The following is a 14,187-nucleotide window of genomic DNA, read 5'->3' on the forward strand; positions in this document are numbered from 1 at the left end:
GATAGAAATGTAGGTTATATAAAACCAAAGTTTGTGGAGATAATTTCATAAGGGGAAGTTGGTGTACATTTGAAAGCCCAGATTTTATTGGAGATCTTACTGATCTCCACTGAAAGATCACTACCTGTTTGTTTATGACTAGAGGAATGATGACATTTTAAGATATGACCTTCTCTCTAACTAGTCCATACTGTCATTGAGCTTTCCCAATAATTCCTTGTTTTCTAAAATCTTGTCCTAGAGTAGACAATCAAAATGTTTTCCTTTGCTACTGAGCCTCCTGACTAGCTATAATACAAATGAACTAAAATTTTGTAATTAAATAAAAACTATTTTTAAAGGTTCTTCTACAAAGAGTAATTTGTTTTAAATTGTTTGCATTTGTTTTCAGAATTGAGCTTCTGTACTGGATTTCCCCATTATTTTATTGCTCTCTAACACATAGTTTTAAAAGAATATGCTCTTTTTAACACTTGTAGGATCACACTTCACAACTACAAAAGTTAAGTATATCCCTTATATGTTAAACTAATATTGGAATAAGAGAAATATTTTGGTTAAAATGTAGTAAGAAAAAGTAAACCTTCATGGCCATGATGAGGCTACCACCAAGTACTAGATTCTGAATAGTACAACTACTGCTACCATTGTTATTAGTAGCTTATTTTTATTGAGAATTGTCCAGTTAAAAGAGTGGACATTTGCAAAAGATTTATTCTTTTTAATCTTCATGATAACATTATTAGTTAGAAATTATTTTTTATTCTAATTTTTAGATAAGCAAATTGCCTGAGGTCCCTCAGTTAATCAGCAGTGAAGTTCAGATTTGAACTGATGCTCTTTATCCTAAAGATATCATCCCCACCGAGTACAAAAAGAAGTTGAAGCTTATAGGATTAAGAAATTTATCCTGGTAAAGTCAGGAATATTTAACTCATAAGGTCGCACTTCTTGACTATTAGTCTATGTGGTTTCACATCAAAATTTATTTAACAAGACTTAAAATAGATGTTGTAACAAAAAAAAAGTAAATGGCTGTAATAGGTTTCCAAATAGCCACAGAACATAATCCTAACTGAAAGCAAGCAATTAGGCACTGATGCATTCTGCATCTCACCAACTCATTATTATTCATTTCTATTCCTGAGATAACTATATCAAATCTTCCTCTTCAAATCTCTAACCCCTCTCCCTCTATTCTCAGCTGATTATCTTCATATATACTTTGAAAAAAAGAGAAGCGATCAATATAACAGATTTTTTTTTTTTCCGAACACCAGATGTGCCAATCTACCTACATTTGTAAATTTTTCCCTGTCTTCCTTATTTAACTTAATAAGTATAAGCACAATTATCTAAGAGCATCTGAAATGCCTGTACTCTGGATCCCATGGCCTCTCATCTACTCAAGGGCTTAGGTCCTGCAGTTATCCATTCTCTGTCTCATATCATCAATGTTCACCGTTAGATGATTTTCATCATTTTTGTTAAGTATTCACTTGATACCATATTCCTCTTGTGCTTCTGTTTCCTTTGACAGAAAAACATCTCAAAATGGATTGTCAATTCTATTTGATTGCCTACCATCACCACTCCTATACCCTTTCTCTTTTTATCTCTTTTTAGTGGTGAGGAATTTGCCCCACCACTCCCACTAAAACTGTCTTGCAAAGGTCACCAGAGACCTCTAACTTGCTTAAATCCAAGGAATAATTCTTTTAATCATCGTATTCAACTTATCAGCAGCATTCGACATAGTTAATTATTCTTTCCTGCTAAAGATATAGCTTGTTGTCTCCCAGGAAACAAGTCTTTTGCTCTTCCCCCTGCCTCAATGACTTCTCCCTCTTAGTGACATTTCCTGTCTCCTTTCCCTCCAACCTATAAACTCTGAATGTTAGTGGTCCTTGAGCTGGATGTGTGGCCCTCTACTCTTCTTTAGTATATTCTCTTTATAGATAATCTCATGTGTTCTCACGGCTTTAAACGTGATCTATATGTGGATGACTTCCAATCTCATATATTCTGGACTGACTTCTCCCTTTAGCTCCCAATTCACACATATGAATGATTTCTTCTCAGCTCTCCTTTGATAAGACAAAAGAGAAAAGCAGCTCCTAACATCTGGAATGTTTCCATTTTTCTCAGCATTCACAACCAGTCTCTCAATATATCTATCCCTAAAAGAAATTTTGACTCCTTTTTTCACCATCTCCACAGATAGCATCCTCTTCACTCCACAATCATCTTTGAATGAGAAAACACAATACCCTCCTTATTGAATTTTGAAAAATCCTGTGCCTTCTACAGTGGTATTCTCCATGCAAAACCTGAATAATTTTAAAAACATGAAACATAAAAATGTCATTTCACTACTTAAATTTTTGCAATGACTTAAATTTAAATTAAAGATTCCTACATGAATACCTCCTGAATATCTCTATGATAATATCTTAAAAGGCTTTTCCCTTTAATTTTCTTGTTTTATCAACTCAGATTTTCTTTTTGTTACTTGAACACATCAAGCTCTTTCCTGACTTATGCTCTTTGTACATTTTCTTAACACTGTCTGGAACACTCATTACTCGTCATGCAGATCTTCACATGGTGAGTTTCTCCCACTTAATTCAGGTTCTTGTTCAAGTGATGTTAATGGTGAAATAAAATTCTTTTGGGGGGGTTCAGAATAAATATAAAAAGAAATATGACATAAAATACACGTAGGAGTAAAAACAGCTATTCTTGGAAAAGATCACTTTTAGATAAAAAGAATACTATCAAAATAACTTTTTATTTTTTAATCTTATACTGAAAAAAAATTAGCTCATCTAAATAAGTTCAGAAAGCTACCACCTTTTCCCAAATGGTCATTTTAAGTCTGGATATTAAAATGCTATTTCTAAGTTCACTGGTTCAAGAAGAGTATTCAAATATATCAAACCCATATGAAGAATTCTTAACGATAATCATTTATCTTCATATGGTTTTTACATACTGTTCCTTAGAATTCTCGAGACTACAAAATGTCTGGTCACTGTGAGTTAGATTAGTTTGCAAAACACACATAACATTCTCTTATTAGGGCAAATAACTGAGGAATCTCTGCAACAAAATAAAAATGCTAAGTACACCGTGAAGCCTTAAGTGAGTTACATGCTAACTTTTAGAGAATTATCAGAGATAATTTATGCATTAAGAAATGTGGACTTTCTTTCTTTTTTTTTAATAAATCACAGATAATAAGCACTGAAGGGATTTTCTTCTTATTGTTATTTATTTATGCATAACTGGCATCAACACTGATAAGGGGCTTTGCAATTCTATAATTAAACAATTGAAATTCCACTCCTTAAAAATTATCATCATTATATAATTTATAGTTAGTTTAAATTCTCTCATTTTTACTTTATCCTGTCTTTTAGTTTTTACATGTTTGTCCATTCAAGGAATCTTTTTTATAATATATGTACACCATAGTCATATATATATGAGTTACCTTCCTTCCCCAAACTAAGCGACAGTAACCCCTTGAACCGTTCTTCAGAGGTACTGGTTTCCAGGTCATTAATCACTTTAGTTGGCATCTCTGACTCTTACTCCCATCAGGTTTGAAATGTGAAAATTAAAGTGCACGTTCATTGTTACTCAAATTGAGACTTGTTTTCCAATACTTGCAGTCATGGTTTTGTTTGTTTTTGTTTTTAACTAAACAAATGCCACTGTGTAAAGCAAAACAAAACAAAACAAAACAAGATGCACAGGATATGAGTTTTCAGTAAGATCACATTGCTTATGCACTTTAATTATTTTCAGACTAACCTGATTTGTGCCTAGCCAGCTATCTTCTGCTACAAAAAAAGTCACAAAAAAAAGTCACCAAAAAAAAAAAATCACAGCTCTCTCTTTTCAGATTTTGGTAATTACATTGAAAATGGTATCATTCTATAGCTCACTGAAAACATTTGGATAATATAATCAAATAAATACAGGCCAAGGACATATCTCTATCTGATATGTTCACAGATTGGATTTAGTTCTTGAATTCTTTAAGTAGTTACTTAATGAAACATTGTCTTAGAGTGAGTTTATTATTTGAACTTTTAATAAACTAGTTTTGTACAGCAATCAATAACATAAAAAACTCTATAGGAGTCAGTGTCATGAATTTTTATTAATTAATTCATTCTTTAATAAATTAATATGTAATTTCTTCTTTGCTCATTACTAGACTGAAGATTAAAATACACTGGTTCAAAATAGCATCAAAATAAATGACACTGATACATTAACTTTGAAAGTCATGTTTGCTTTACTTTTCCAAGCATACCTCTCCCCATTTGTGTAACAACATATGCACACATGCAAAATTACACATAGATATGTACACACTGTACCTTTATTAATAAATCCCTTTACACATTCACCTGCCATAATCTGTGTATTTGGTGGATGTTTCAGTATAACTTTATCAAATAACAAGTATTCTATTGGACGCAGTGGTGTAAAAAGATTGGACTGTATAATGCTTTGATATTTCATGCTTATCAGTATCAAAAACAAATGAAAAAGCTCACTTAAACAAAAATATATTTCATTTATTACCTTTCCTCACAGATATCTTAAAATCCCCCCTCACAATATCCCTTCATTCCCAGGAACATTTCAAACCCTATATCCATGATTATATAGCTAGCAGATAATTTGATTTGTCTTTTTTGTGCTTTTGCTTAGGATCTATTCATACATTTCTTTAGCATCCTATCTAAGAAATTTTATGTCATCATAGACCTCAAAAATCTAGGGAAAATGAGAACACTTCTCAGACAAATACATAAACAAATACACTTTCTTAATGTGTTCATCATCTGACTTTTTTTTCTATATATATGGTTAAGAGAGAATGTTGTTCAAAGGAAGAAACATTAAAGATAAGTGAAAGAATTATATCTTGATTCCAGGGACTAAAAAGCCATAAAGTTTGATTTTTTTTTCACTATTTAATCTAAACTTTATAAATCTACTCCAGTTATTTGAACAGTTCTTACAAATGAGGTACAGACCATTATACTGTAAATCTCACTGCAATTTCAATATCCACTCAAAGTCTTTTAGAGAAAAGATATTGTTTACAACTGGCATGTGTTTACCAAATACTGTAGCTTCATAGATATGCTTACTTACTAATCACAGAACTATCTGTCTGAGACAGAGAAATTTGCACCTTTGTAAAATTTATTCCAAGGTCACTGACAGTCCTTAGAACATTGGCTCATCTGGCTGTCATCCAAACTTTCCAGTGGCTATTGAAGTCTTACTTTCTCCTTGTCTATGCAGGTTATGATGAAGGATATTTCAGATTAGATTTCTCAAGGTTCAAAACACCAAGACATAGTTAATCAAAAAGCTGTCCATGCTTTTTGCCTGTTACCTTTAAACTATGTAGTTATTAGGACGTCAAAATGGCTATGAATGTCAAAAGTCATTATAGTATAGTATAAGTCTGTATTTGAAGTATAGAAGCTGTACATTTCTATGTATCATGGCTGACACCAAAGGCAAAGAAAGGTCAGAAGAAATGTCAGAAAGAGCCACAAAATTGAATCATAGAATACATATTTTATTTAACATTAAAGGAAAGCAGGATGGAAAAGAGAACATTGATTAAAACTTGTCTATTTGTAAACAATTCTTCTTTGTAGCTTCTCAGGTGTTTGTATTTGGAACTTTGGCATTTTATAAGTGAAACAGTCCATTTTGGGGACCAATTCCCTTAACTATTTTAAAAATCGGTATATATTTAGAATAGTTATACGAACACTTTTATTTTGGAATTTTGTTTTGATTACTGTCCTTTAATTGCACACCGTTTGAAGGGGTTATGTGGTTTTTATCTAATTATTTTTTTACTACTTTTCTTTTACTGTTTTGTCAAAAGTTAAACTTAAACATTTTCTATTTATTTTTAATTAGTCTTTTTTTGTTCTTCTTAGTAGAAATAGTTTAATAATTGTGACTGTCTAACCTAATTTAAAGCTTGATCAGGATGCCATCCATATTTATTCTCTCAATATATTTTAAGTTGTATTTGATTATATTTTCTTATTAATTAAATATACATACAATTTAAATATATGCAGGGCCTACATGTTTGCTTCATCCATTCCTTATGCAAAGGTATGTTTGCTAGGAACCGAAAAATGCTTTTCTAATGTTTATAGTGAAACAAATGAGAAAAATAATTTTCCTATAATTAGTGTTCTGCGAATCTATACCCAATAAGTAATCTATATTTGATGTGATACACTATAAAGTTCAGCTTTACAAATAAAAGATCACTTATCTCTTAAACTATTTTATCAATGAATATACATATTTTGTAATACATATTTGAATATGCTTGAATTACTACTGCTATTGGAGAATGAAACTTGCTCTTATACAACTTTCTCTTACTGAAAAACTGCAACTTCAAAATCAATGAATAGTTGGAAATAGAAATAAGGCAGGAGTTGTCTCAGGTACTTTTTGTAATGTAGAAGAGATGACGGTTGCAGAATAAGCCTTGAACTTTTCAAAATATATCATAAAGTCTTAGAGGCACCTGACATAAGAAATATTCAGCTGCTACTTCCCATAGAATCACCGCAAGAGCAAGGGTATGGAATCGGTAATACCTACTGAGGACAAGAGTATCATTCCTAGCATCACATTTCTTGAATTCCTTTTGGTTCATGTCTCTGGAGATGTTCTTTTACTAGTTGTTATTATTTTGAATTAAACTAATGTCCTCACACATGAGTGTCAAACATTCATATTGTTTACTGATCCTAATGACATAACTAAAGCAATTAAAGCAATTAAAGATGGCAAAAGATGGTTAGAAGGTAATAAAAACTTGCCTCCTTCGGCGGAACCTGTTCAGGGGGCATATTCCAGCTGAACAAGATACTAATAGATATTGAGTTCAGTGGACAGGCCTGAGTGCCTCAGAAGGAGTGGTGATTTAACTGTATTCTGCAAACAGCTAGCACCCAGTGGTTAGGATACAAAGTGCCTAGGAATGTCTGTAAGGGACCTTGGCTGATTTCTTTTGAACCATCATCTATCCTTCTCTCCTCTAATTTTCCTTAGAAAAGAAAGCTCTTACAAATTTAATGGAATTTACCTCACTTTCTCCAACTGAGGACTCTATGCAGCTTAAACTTTCAGTACATCTACTGTTTTGAAAAAAAATTCTTGGTTTGTAGATGGGCACAAATCCTGATGAGACCAGAGAAGTAAATCCCAAGACTTGTGCAGAGACTACAAAAAGAGCATCTCTCTCTATTCTTAGACAATATGCTGTGGGGTTATGAAAACTAGAATGTTCCTTGGCCGCAGAAATTTTCCTGCCACAAAGTATTGCTGGCGAGACTAGGATAAACACGTAAACTAGGGATCGGGGTGTTATTGAATGTCTACATCAAAATTAAATTTAGTCTTATCTTTGAATTTTGTTTTTAAGTCAACACGTTTCTTTGCTTAATTGTTTAAGCCAGTTTGATTTGTTTTGGGGGCTCATTTCCTAAATAAAATGTCTTAGCCAATACATTTTCCCAATGCTTTAATTATTGAGATGGGAAACCTGAAAGAAAGATATTCAAAAATTTAAGCAAGCTGGTAATTGTCATCAAGATTGGGCTACAGGTAACAAGAGTCCTAGTCAGTGGGCTGGGCAGAACAACAGAAAATAAATATGGAGCCAGGCAAAAACATGCCATTGTCCTACTCTCAGGAAGAGACTGAGGAAGAACAACACATCACTGAAAGCAGAAATTATGCTGCTCTGTGAATTCCTGGGTCAGAAGCTCAAGTGTAAGAATCCCACTAAGAAGAAATTGTATCACTAACATTTGAAGTAAAACTATGTCTCAGTGGTTGGATGGCAAACACGTGGTCTTTGGCAAGATGAAAGAGGGCATGCATATTGTGGAAGCGATGGAGCACTTTGGGTCCAGGAATGGCAAGAACAGCAAGAAGATCACTATTGCTGACTGTGGGCAACTCTAATAAATCTAACTTTTTTTATCTAAAACAAACAAACAAACAAACCTATGTCTCAGAAATCCATGTATAGTCAATGAAGAGTGGAGATTATTTTATAACAGATAAGGGTGGAAGTCAGTACATCTAAGATCTAATATGGAAGCCACTACCTGGAAGGATGGTATGGTGATAAATCCTATTGGATGCTTATTAATGAATGTTTTTTGCTTCTTATGAGGTTTTATGTGAGACTAAGCTGACATTTAGTGAGGGAAAGGGAACAGGTCAGGGAATGTGTAATGCTCTGTTTTTCTATGTATTAATGATGAACCTTGTATTTAAAAATGTAATCGGAAAAGGAAAGAGTGCTGGATGCTAAAGAAGACATGACAAACAAAATTACAGATTAACAGTTGTGCATGATATACATATATATTTTTTTTCTGACAACTTATGTAATTATATTTTTCTTAAGAATAGAATCTTGGCTTATTACTCTGCCTTGAACATAGGAGGGTCCCAAGAAACAGGTATTGAATAATGCATTTTTTTTTTTTTTTTGCTTTTTCTTCTCAGGGTAATTTTTTTCTTGTATATACCATCCTCTCTAAATAAAAGCAATTTCTAGAAAAATTCGAAATCATCTGACAAAAGCATTAAAGAATTTATAAAAAAATTAGAGATGAGAATTTTATTCAAGATCAGAACAGAACCAAATCTACCTATTTTTCCTTATACTTAAAAATAACTTATTTTACTGTTTTGCCTTTATTGAAAGGTATTTTGTATTATTTTAGATATTATTATCTCAATGCTATATTTGAATATCTGTATAGTTTTGTCATACAAGTCTCTCAACATCTACTGAATTTATATTTATCCAGCTCCTACTGGGATGAGTTCTCAAGGGTTTGAGGACTTGTACCCCATGGATTCTCTATACATTTGGTCAATATTTAATGGGAAGGAAGTGCTATTTCCAACACTGGTGCTCTGGAGATAATATATCTTCTCTACATACAACTTACCTAATTAGCAAAGACTTAGGAAAGAAATTTGTGCCCAAGATGGAGTGGGAAGATAAAGGGAGAAAATGGGATGGAAACTCACAACTGTAGCAGTTTCAAGGAAAATTACGTCTCAAAGGGAATATAAAGACAATGTCAGGGCCTAGAGATAAAGTAACTTGATCAAAGTGACACAGGGACTGAGTGACAGGATAGGAGTAAAAAGAAAAAAGAGAGAAAATGGTTCTCCAGGCTACAAGTTTATACATTCCAGTGAGCCATGTTGTAAATATTTAAAAGAAAAACTTAAAGATTTAAAGGTTGTGTCAATTGATAAATAGAGATAAATTCTACCATAATTATTCTATCAATTTATTATTCCAAGAGCAAAAATAAATGGTCGCATTGCTTTCAAGTAAAAGCATCAAATAACTGGTAAATTGATAGCAATTTAATAAATACCAAGTACATAGCCCACAGAAACTACTAAATAATACTGTGAAGGAAACTTCAGATATTCTCACTCTGATATCGTTCTCATTACTAATCACAGGATGAAACTGGATGACATTCCTTCCAAAGATTTGAATTTTTATGATAAAAACTGCCACAATAAATATATTTTTAAAGCTGTATGTCATATCTAGTGTGACAAATTCTCTACATTTTAATTCAGATACTTGAAGTTACACATGAGTTTATTCAACTGTGGGTTTATTCACAACATAGCACAGACTACTTTATTAGACAATGTAGAATGAAATATGTCCAATTCGATGATATATTTTAGGAAGATATATAGGGACAGCAGAAATATTTTGGAATAAAGCAAAATTATTGCCAGTTACTATCTAATACTAGATCTTCAATAATTAAAAATTAGCTGCATGAAGATTACTGCATCTTATTCTCCTGTATTTATGTAATGAGAATGACTGAGAAAATTTAACACTTTTGAGTACTTTGTTCATTAATCAAATCTTTAAAGCAAAGGAAAAAGAATCCAATTGATTTTCGGTCAGATCCTATTACTTCATAAATGTACATGCTGACCATGTTTTAAAATTTTATCTTCTCACTTCTTTCACTTTCTTTTTTACTTTGTAGCATTAAAAGTTGCTTCAAGATCTTTTAATATTTAAATATATTAAGAATTTCCAAGCCTAGTATATCTAGACTAGAATCAAAGAACAACAGGAAGATCCTCCCCCCGCCCCCACCTCCAACTATAGCTCTCACTAAAATTAATGTAGATTTAAATATATTGGGGAAATCATAGTAGGTAAAGTCTTGAAAATTTTAAGTGGAAAGGTAAATATACAGTTCTTTCATATCAATGCCACAATGACCTAAATTTCTAAAGCAATTATCAGCTAGTATTAAAATAATCCTTTAAAAATATTTAGACTTTATTCAAACTGTGAAAGTAGAAAAGTAGTATGTTTTCTAAGATAGCAGTAAGCAGTTTTAACTGGAATAAACAGTGTAAACATAGGCCTATGGTGTGTATGTGTATTTGTGTGTGTAAGGAGCTGAGGCAGGGGAGAGGTAAATGAAAACAGTATATTAGGTAGACTAGTATTAAGAAGTCATGATGATTCAATTAAAAATTACTCTAAATCAAAGGAGCAAGTTATTTTTAAGTATTCTCAATGCAAGTAATTTAAAAGACATACACCTGAAATCAGAAATAAGTACAACCTTATTTTGTCACTTCTGATCTTAGAATAATTATCACAGTACTGATCATAATTTAATACATCCTTATTGTCAGTGTGGGGCATCTGGACACTACTAGTTTCCAAGTGTTCTATGTTTCTGCTCCATTGTATATCAAATCTAGGTTGATCTCTCACTGGGAAACTTCAGAGGAAGATATAAATGGATTAAGCACGAGGACAAGACAATTTATTATATACATTTCCATTGATCCTGGAAACCCCGAACTATAACTTTGAAATAAATTTCACCCAAAGGAGTGATTTACTGAAGAATGTTAAATTTGCAGTCTCCTTTGGTTCAAAGCATTACAGCCAGACAGAATACCAAATACCTTAGAGAGTTTATAATCTAGCTGGTAAAATTAGGTATCATTACAAGAGATAAATAGCAACTTAAGAAATATAAAGCAGTCTACAGCCATACCACCCTGAACAAGCTGGACTCTGTCTGATCTCGGAAGCTAAGCAGGGTCGGGCCTGGTAAGTACTTGGACTACCTAGGAAGACCAGATGCTGTAGGTGTAAAAAATTTGAAAAAATACAGGATTGTGAACTGACAAAGTCCTTGTAATCTATGAGGTCAACTAAGGGTTGTCTCAGCTAAAAAATTAAAAAAAAAAAAAAAAAAAAATATATATATATATATATATATATATATATATACATAAAGCATAGCATAATTACTTGACAAACCTTTGCTTTATATTCAGAGAAAATTTTATGTAACTAGTATTTGTCTTGGTCATCTAGAGATAGGTTTTTAATATTGGGAAAAGAATTAAAGGATGAAACATATTGGAGGAGTGCAAGTCACCTGCTAGAGCAGTGAATGAACAGACTAGATGAGTTGGAACAGAGACTTAATAGGAATAACAAGTAGGAAAGAAGATTGAACGAAGTTGGGGCAAAGCTTATAATAAAGCTGTCCACTTCTTTCATATCAAGTCTCTGAATGACGTGTAAGTATTTATCTCCCTTTCATCTTCTTTTCTATCCATTTTTTCACGTGGATCCCAAATAAACAGAATAAACATGCATTTAAAAATATCAGTGGTATCACATTTCACTCTTTTATACCATGACAAATGTTCTATTAGTTTGGGTCGGGGGCAAAACAGAAATAAGATAATGAGAAGAGAGGAAAAAAAATAAATGAACGGCAATTTGAGTAAAGAGGAACTAACTGCATCATAACAAGTGGCAAGTACATATCAACAACTTGAAAGCCATATGGGATGGACACCTATGACATGTTAAAATACAAGTTCTATTTACAAACACTCCATCCATACCCAATTTCTTAAGTTTATTGAGATGACATTGGTTAATGAAATTATATAGGTTTCAAGTGTACAATTCAATAATACGTCATATGTATATTGCACTGTGAGCTCAATACACAGAGTCAAATCTTTCGTCAACATGTATTTGACCGCTTTTACACTTCTCTACCCCTCTCTCCCTTTTCCCTCTAGTAAACACTAACCTGTTGTCTTTGTCTATGAGTTTTGTTGTTTGTCTTGTTTCATTGCTGCTTTCAGTTTTTTATCCCACATATGAGTGAAATCATATGGTTCTCAACCACACCCAGTTTTGCTGAGACTTTCCTTTTAAGAGATTTCATTCCTAGTAACAAAGTGAACTAGGAAGAGAATAATAAGCTTAATTATCAAAAGGGACTGTAGGAAATAGAGCCCACTATTTGCACAACTAGGACACTGATTTGTTGTATTCTAGTCTAGTATGGGAGTTGGAATACCCAATAATGTGATGTTTTTTATGGTAATGAGCTATAACATACCTCCAACGTTTCATATAAAATGAAGTTCAAAACAATAAAAATATAAATATAAATAAAAATATGTAGCAAAATAGAACAATTTCTAACTCTCATATTTTTACATGGCACTAGTGCCATCTCTCCCTAAATTTAACAGAATCTATTTTCTAGTTATCACTATCCAAAGTAAGAAGTTCTGATAAATCAGAAATCTATATGACTGCTCATGTATAAGAGAAATGAAAGAAAACACATGTACTTAATATTATATGATTTCCTATGATAATAGGGAAATAATCATGATTTCTACTTTTATAAAGTATTAAACATGTATAGAACTAGTCTATTATAAAATAATCTTGAGACAGGTAAGATACAGTAGAATAAGATAGTCTCACTACACATGATCCTTTGTTCTGCAGCACACCTTAGATCTTAACTCTTTTTCTTTCTTTCTTGGAGAGAAATTCCTGGTGCTCACATTATTATTCACGTAAAAAAATTTTGTACAAAAAAACTTTGGTGAAGATGAGAGTTCCACAGGTGGATGGGTATTTAAAGTTACTTCTAGAAACAAAGATGAACCATCTTACTGTTTGAGGTATTGGTCTAGTATGAAAGTCAAAGATTAGTCATAGTTAAGTCATCTTCAAAAATTAAATATAACAGATTCCTAATGTACAAAGGATAAATCTGACTAGGACCAAAATGCTGATTATCGCTCTAAAGAGATAGCATTGCCGTCCTCTCCAGAATTCTCTTGAGAACTAAAGAAAAACGTATAAGGATCAACAGAATGTATCAGTGAGAAAAAGGAAATTCCTGAAAACATAAAGCAGAAGTGGAGAAGAAAAAGAGAGTAGGATATAGATTGGGTTGGGAGGAATAGAGAGGAGAGGTAGGTAATGACAGGACATATTGACAGGACCCCAAGATACAGCAGCTTGTTATACTGAATATTTTAAGCTGAAGGAATTTGATGAGTAGCATGCACAGAAAGAACCATCTAACCTCTTCAAGCAGGTGATAAATCCCTCATGTGAAAAGTGTCCTCTCTATATCAGGAGAAAAGAACTGTCCTTATCCTCAAAGACAAAGGGACACAGAAGATTCTGAAAAACCAGGTCTTGCTGAATTTTCCCCAGTATAGTACACATAGTTCTTATTCTTTGTGCTATCGTATCTTTCCACGTCTTTCCATTCTTTATCAAATCTAGCATAAAAAACATTAGGTTTTAACTGTTTCATTGTGTCTTCATTTCCTTATAAGGTTTCCACGTCATGTAAAATTTCTCATGTTAATCTGCTTTTTCTTTTTTTAAAGGAGTCCTAGCTGATAATTTAGAAGGGTAGAGGAAAAGATATTTTCTCCTAAAGGTGTAAGAGTAGAGGTAAGGAATAAACAAAACAAAACATAAAAAGGTTAAAAATAGGAGAAATGGAATATATTTAGAATATGATGTTTTAATGATTTTCAACAAACTGAGTGGTAATAATAAAAAGTTATGAATGTTTAATTAAGAGCAGGAAAAACTTTTCAAATGACTATAAAATCTCACAGGAATTATACTTTCTGCTGACATGATGGAAGAAATCCCTATAAGTAATGGCCAGCTTTTATAGTTTTAGAGAGATATTTTCCAAATCAAATTTA

General features: G+C 32.4%; 1 protein-coding gene across 3 annotated transcripts in view; it reads right to left on the bottom strand.

Moving 5' to 3' along the window:
- The window catches only part of GRID2 (glutamate ionotropic receptor delta type subunit 2), a 1,244,053-nt gene that overhangs the window by 888,607 nt on the left and 341,259 nt on the right, over positions 1-14,187 (bottom strand). The window lies entirely within an intron of this gene.

Source organism: Rousettus aegyptiacus, unplaced genomic scaffold (assembly GCF_014176215.1).
Source record: "Rousettus aegyptiacus isolate mRouAeg1 unplaced genomic scaffold, mRouAeg1.p scaffold_m13_p_10, whole genome shotgun sequence".
Classification (NCBI taxonomy): Eukaryota; Metazoa; Chordata; class Mammalia; order Chiroptera; family Pteropodidae; genus Rousettus; species Rousettus aegyptiacus.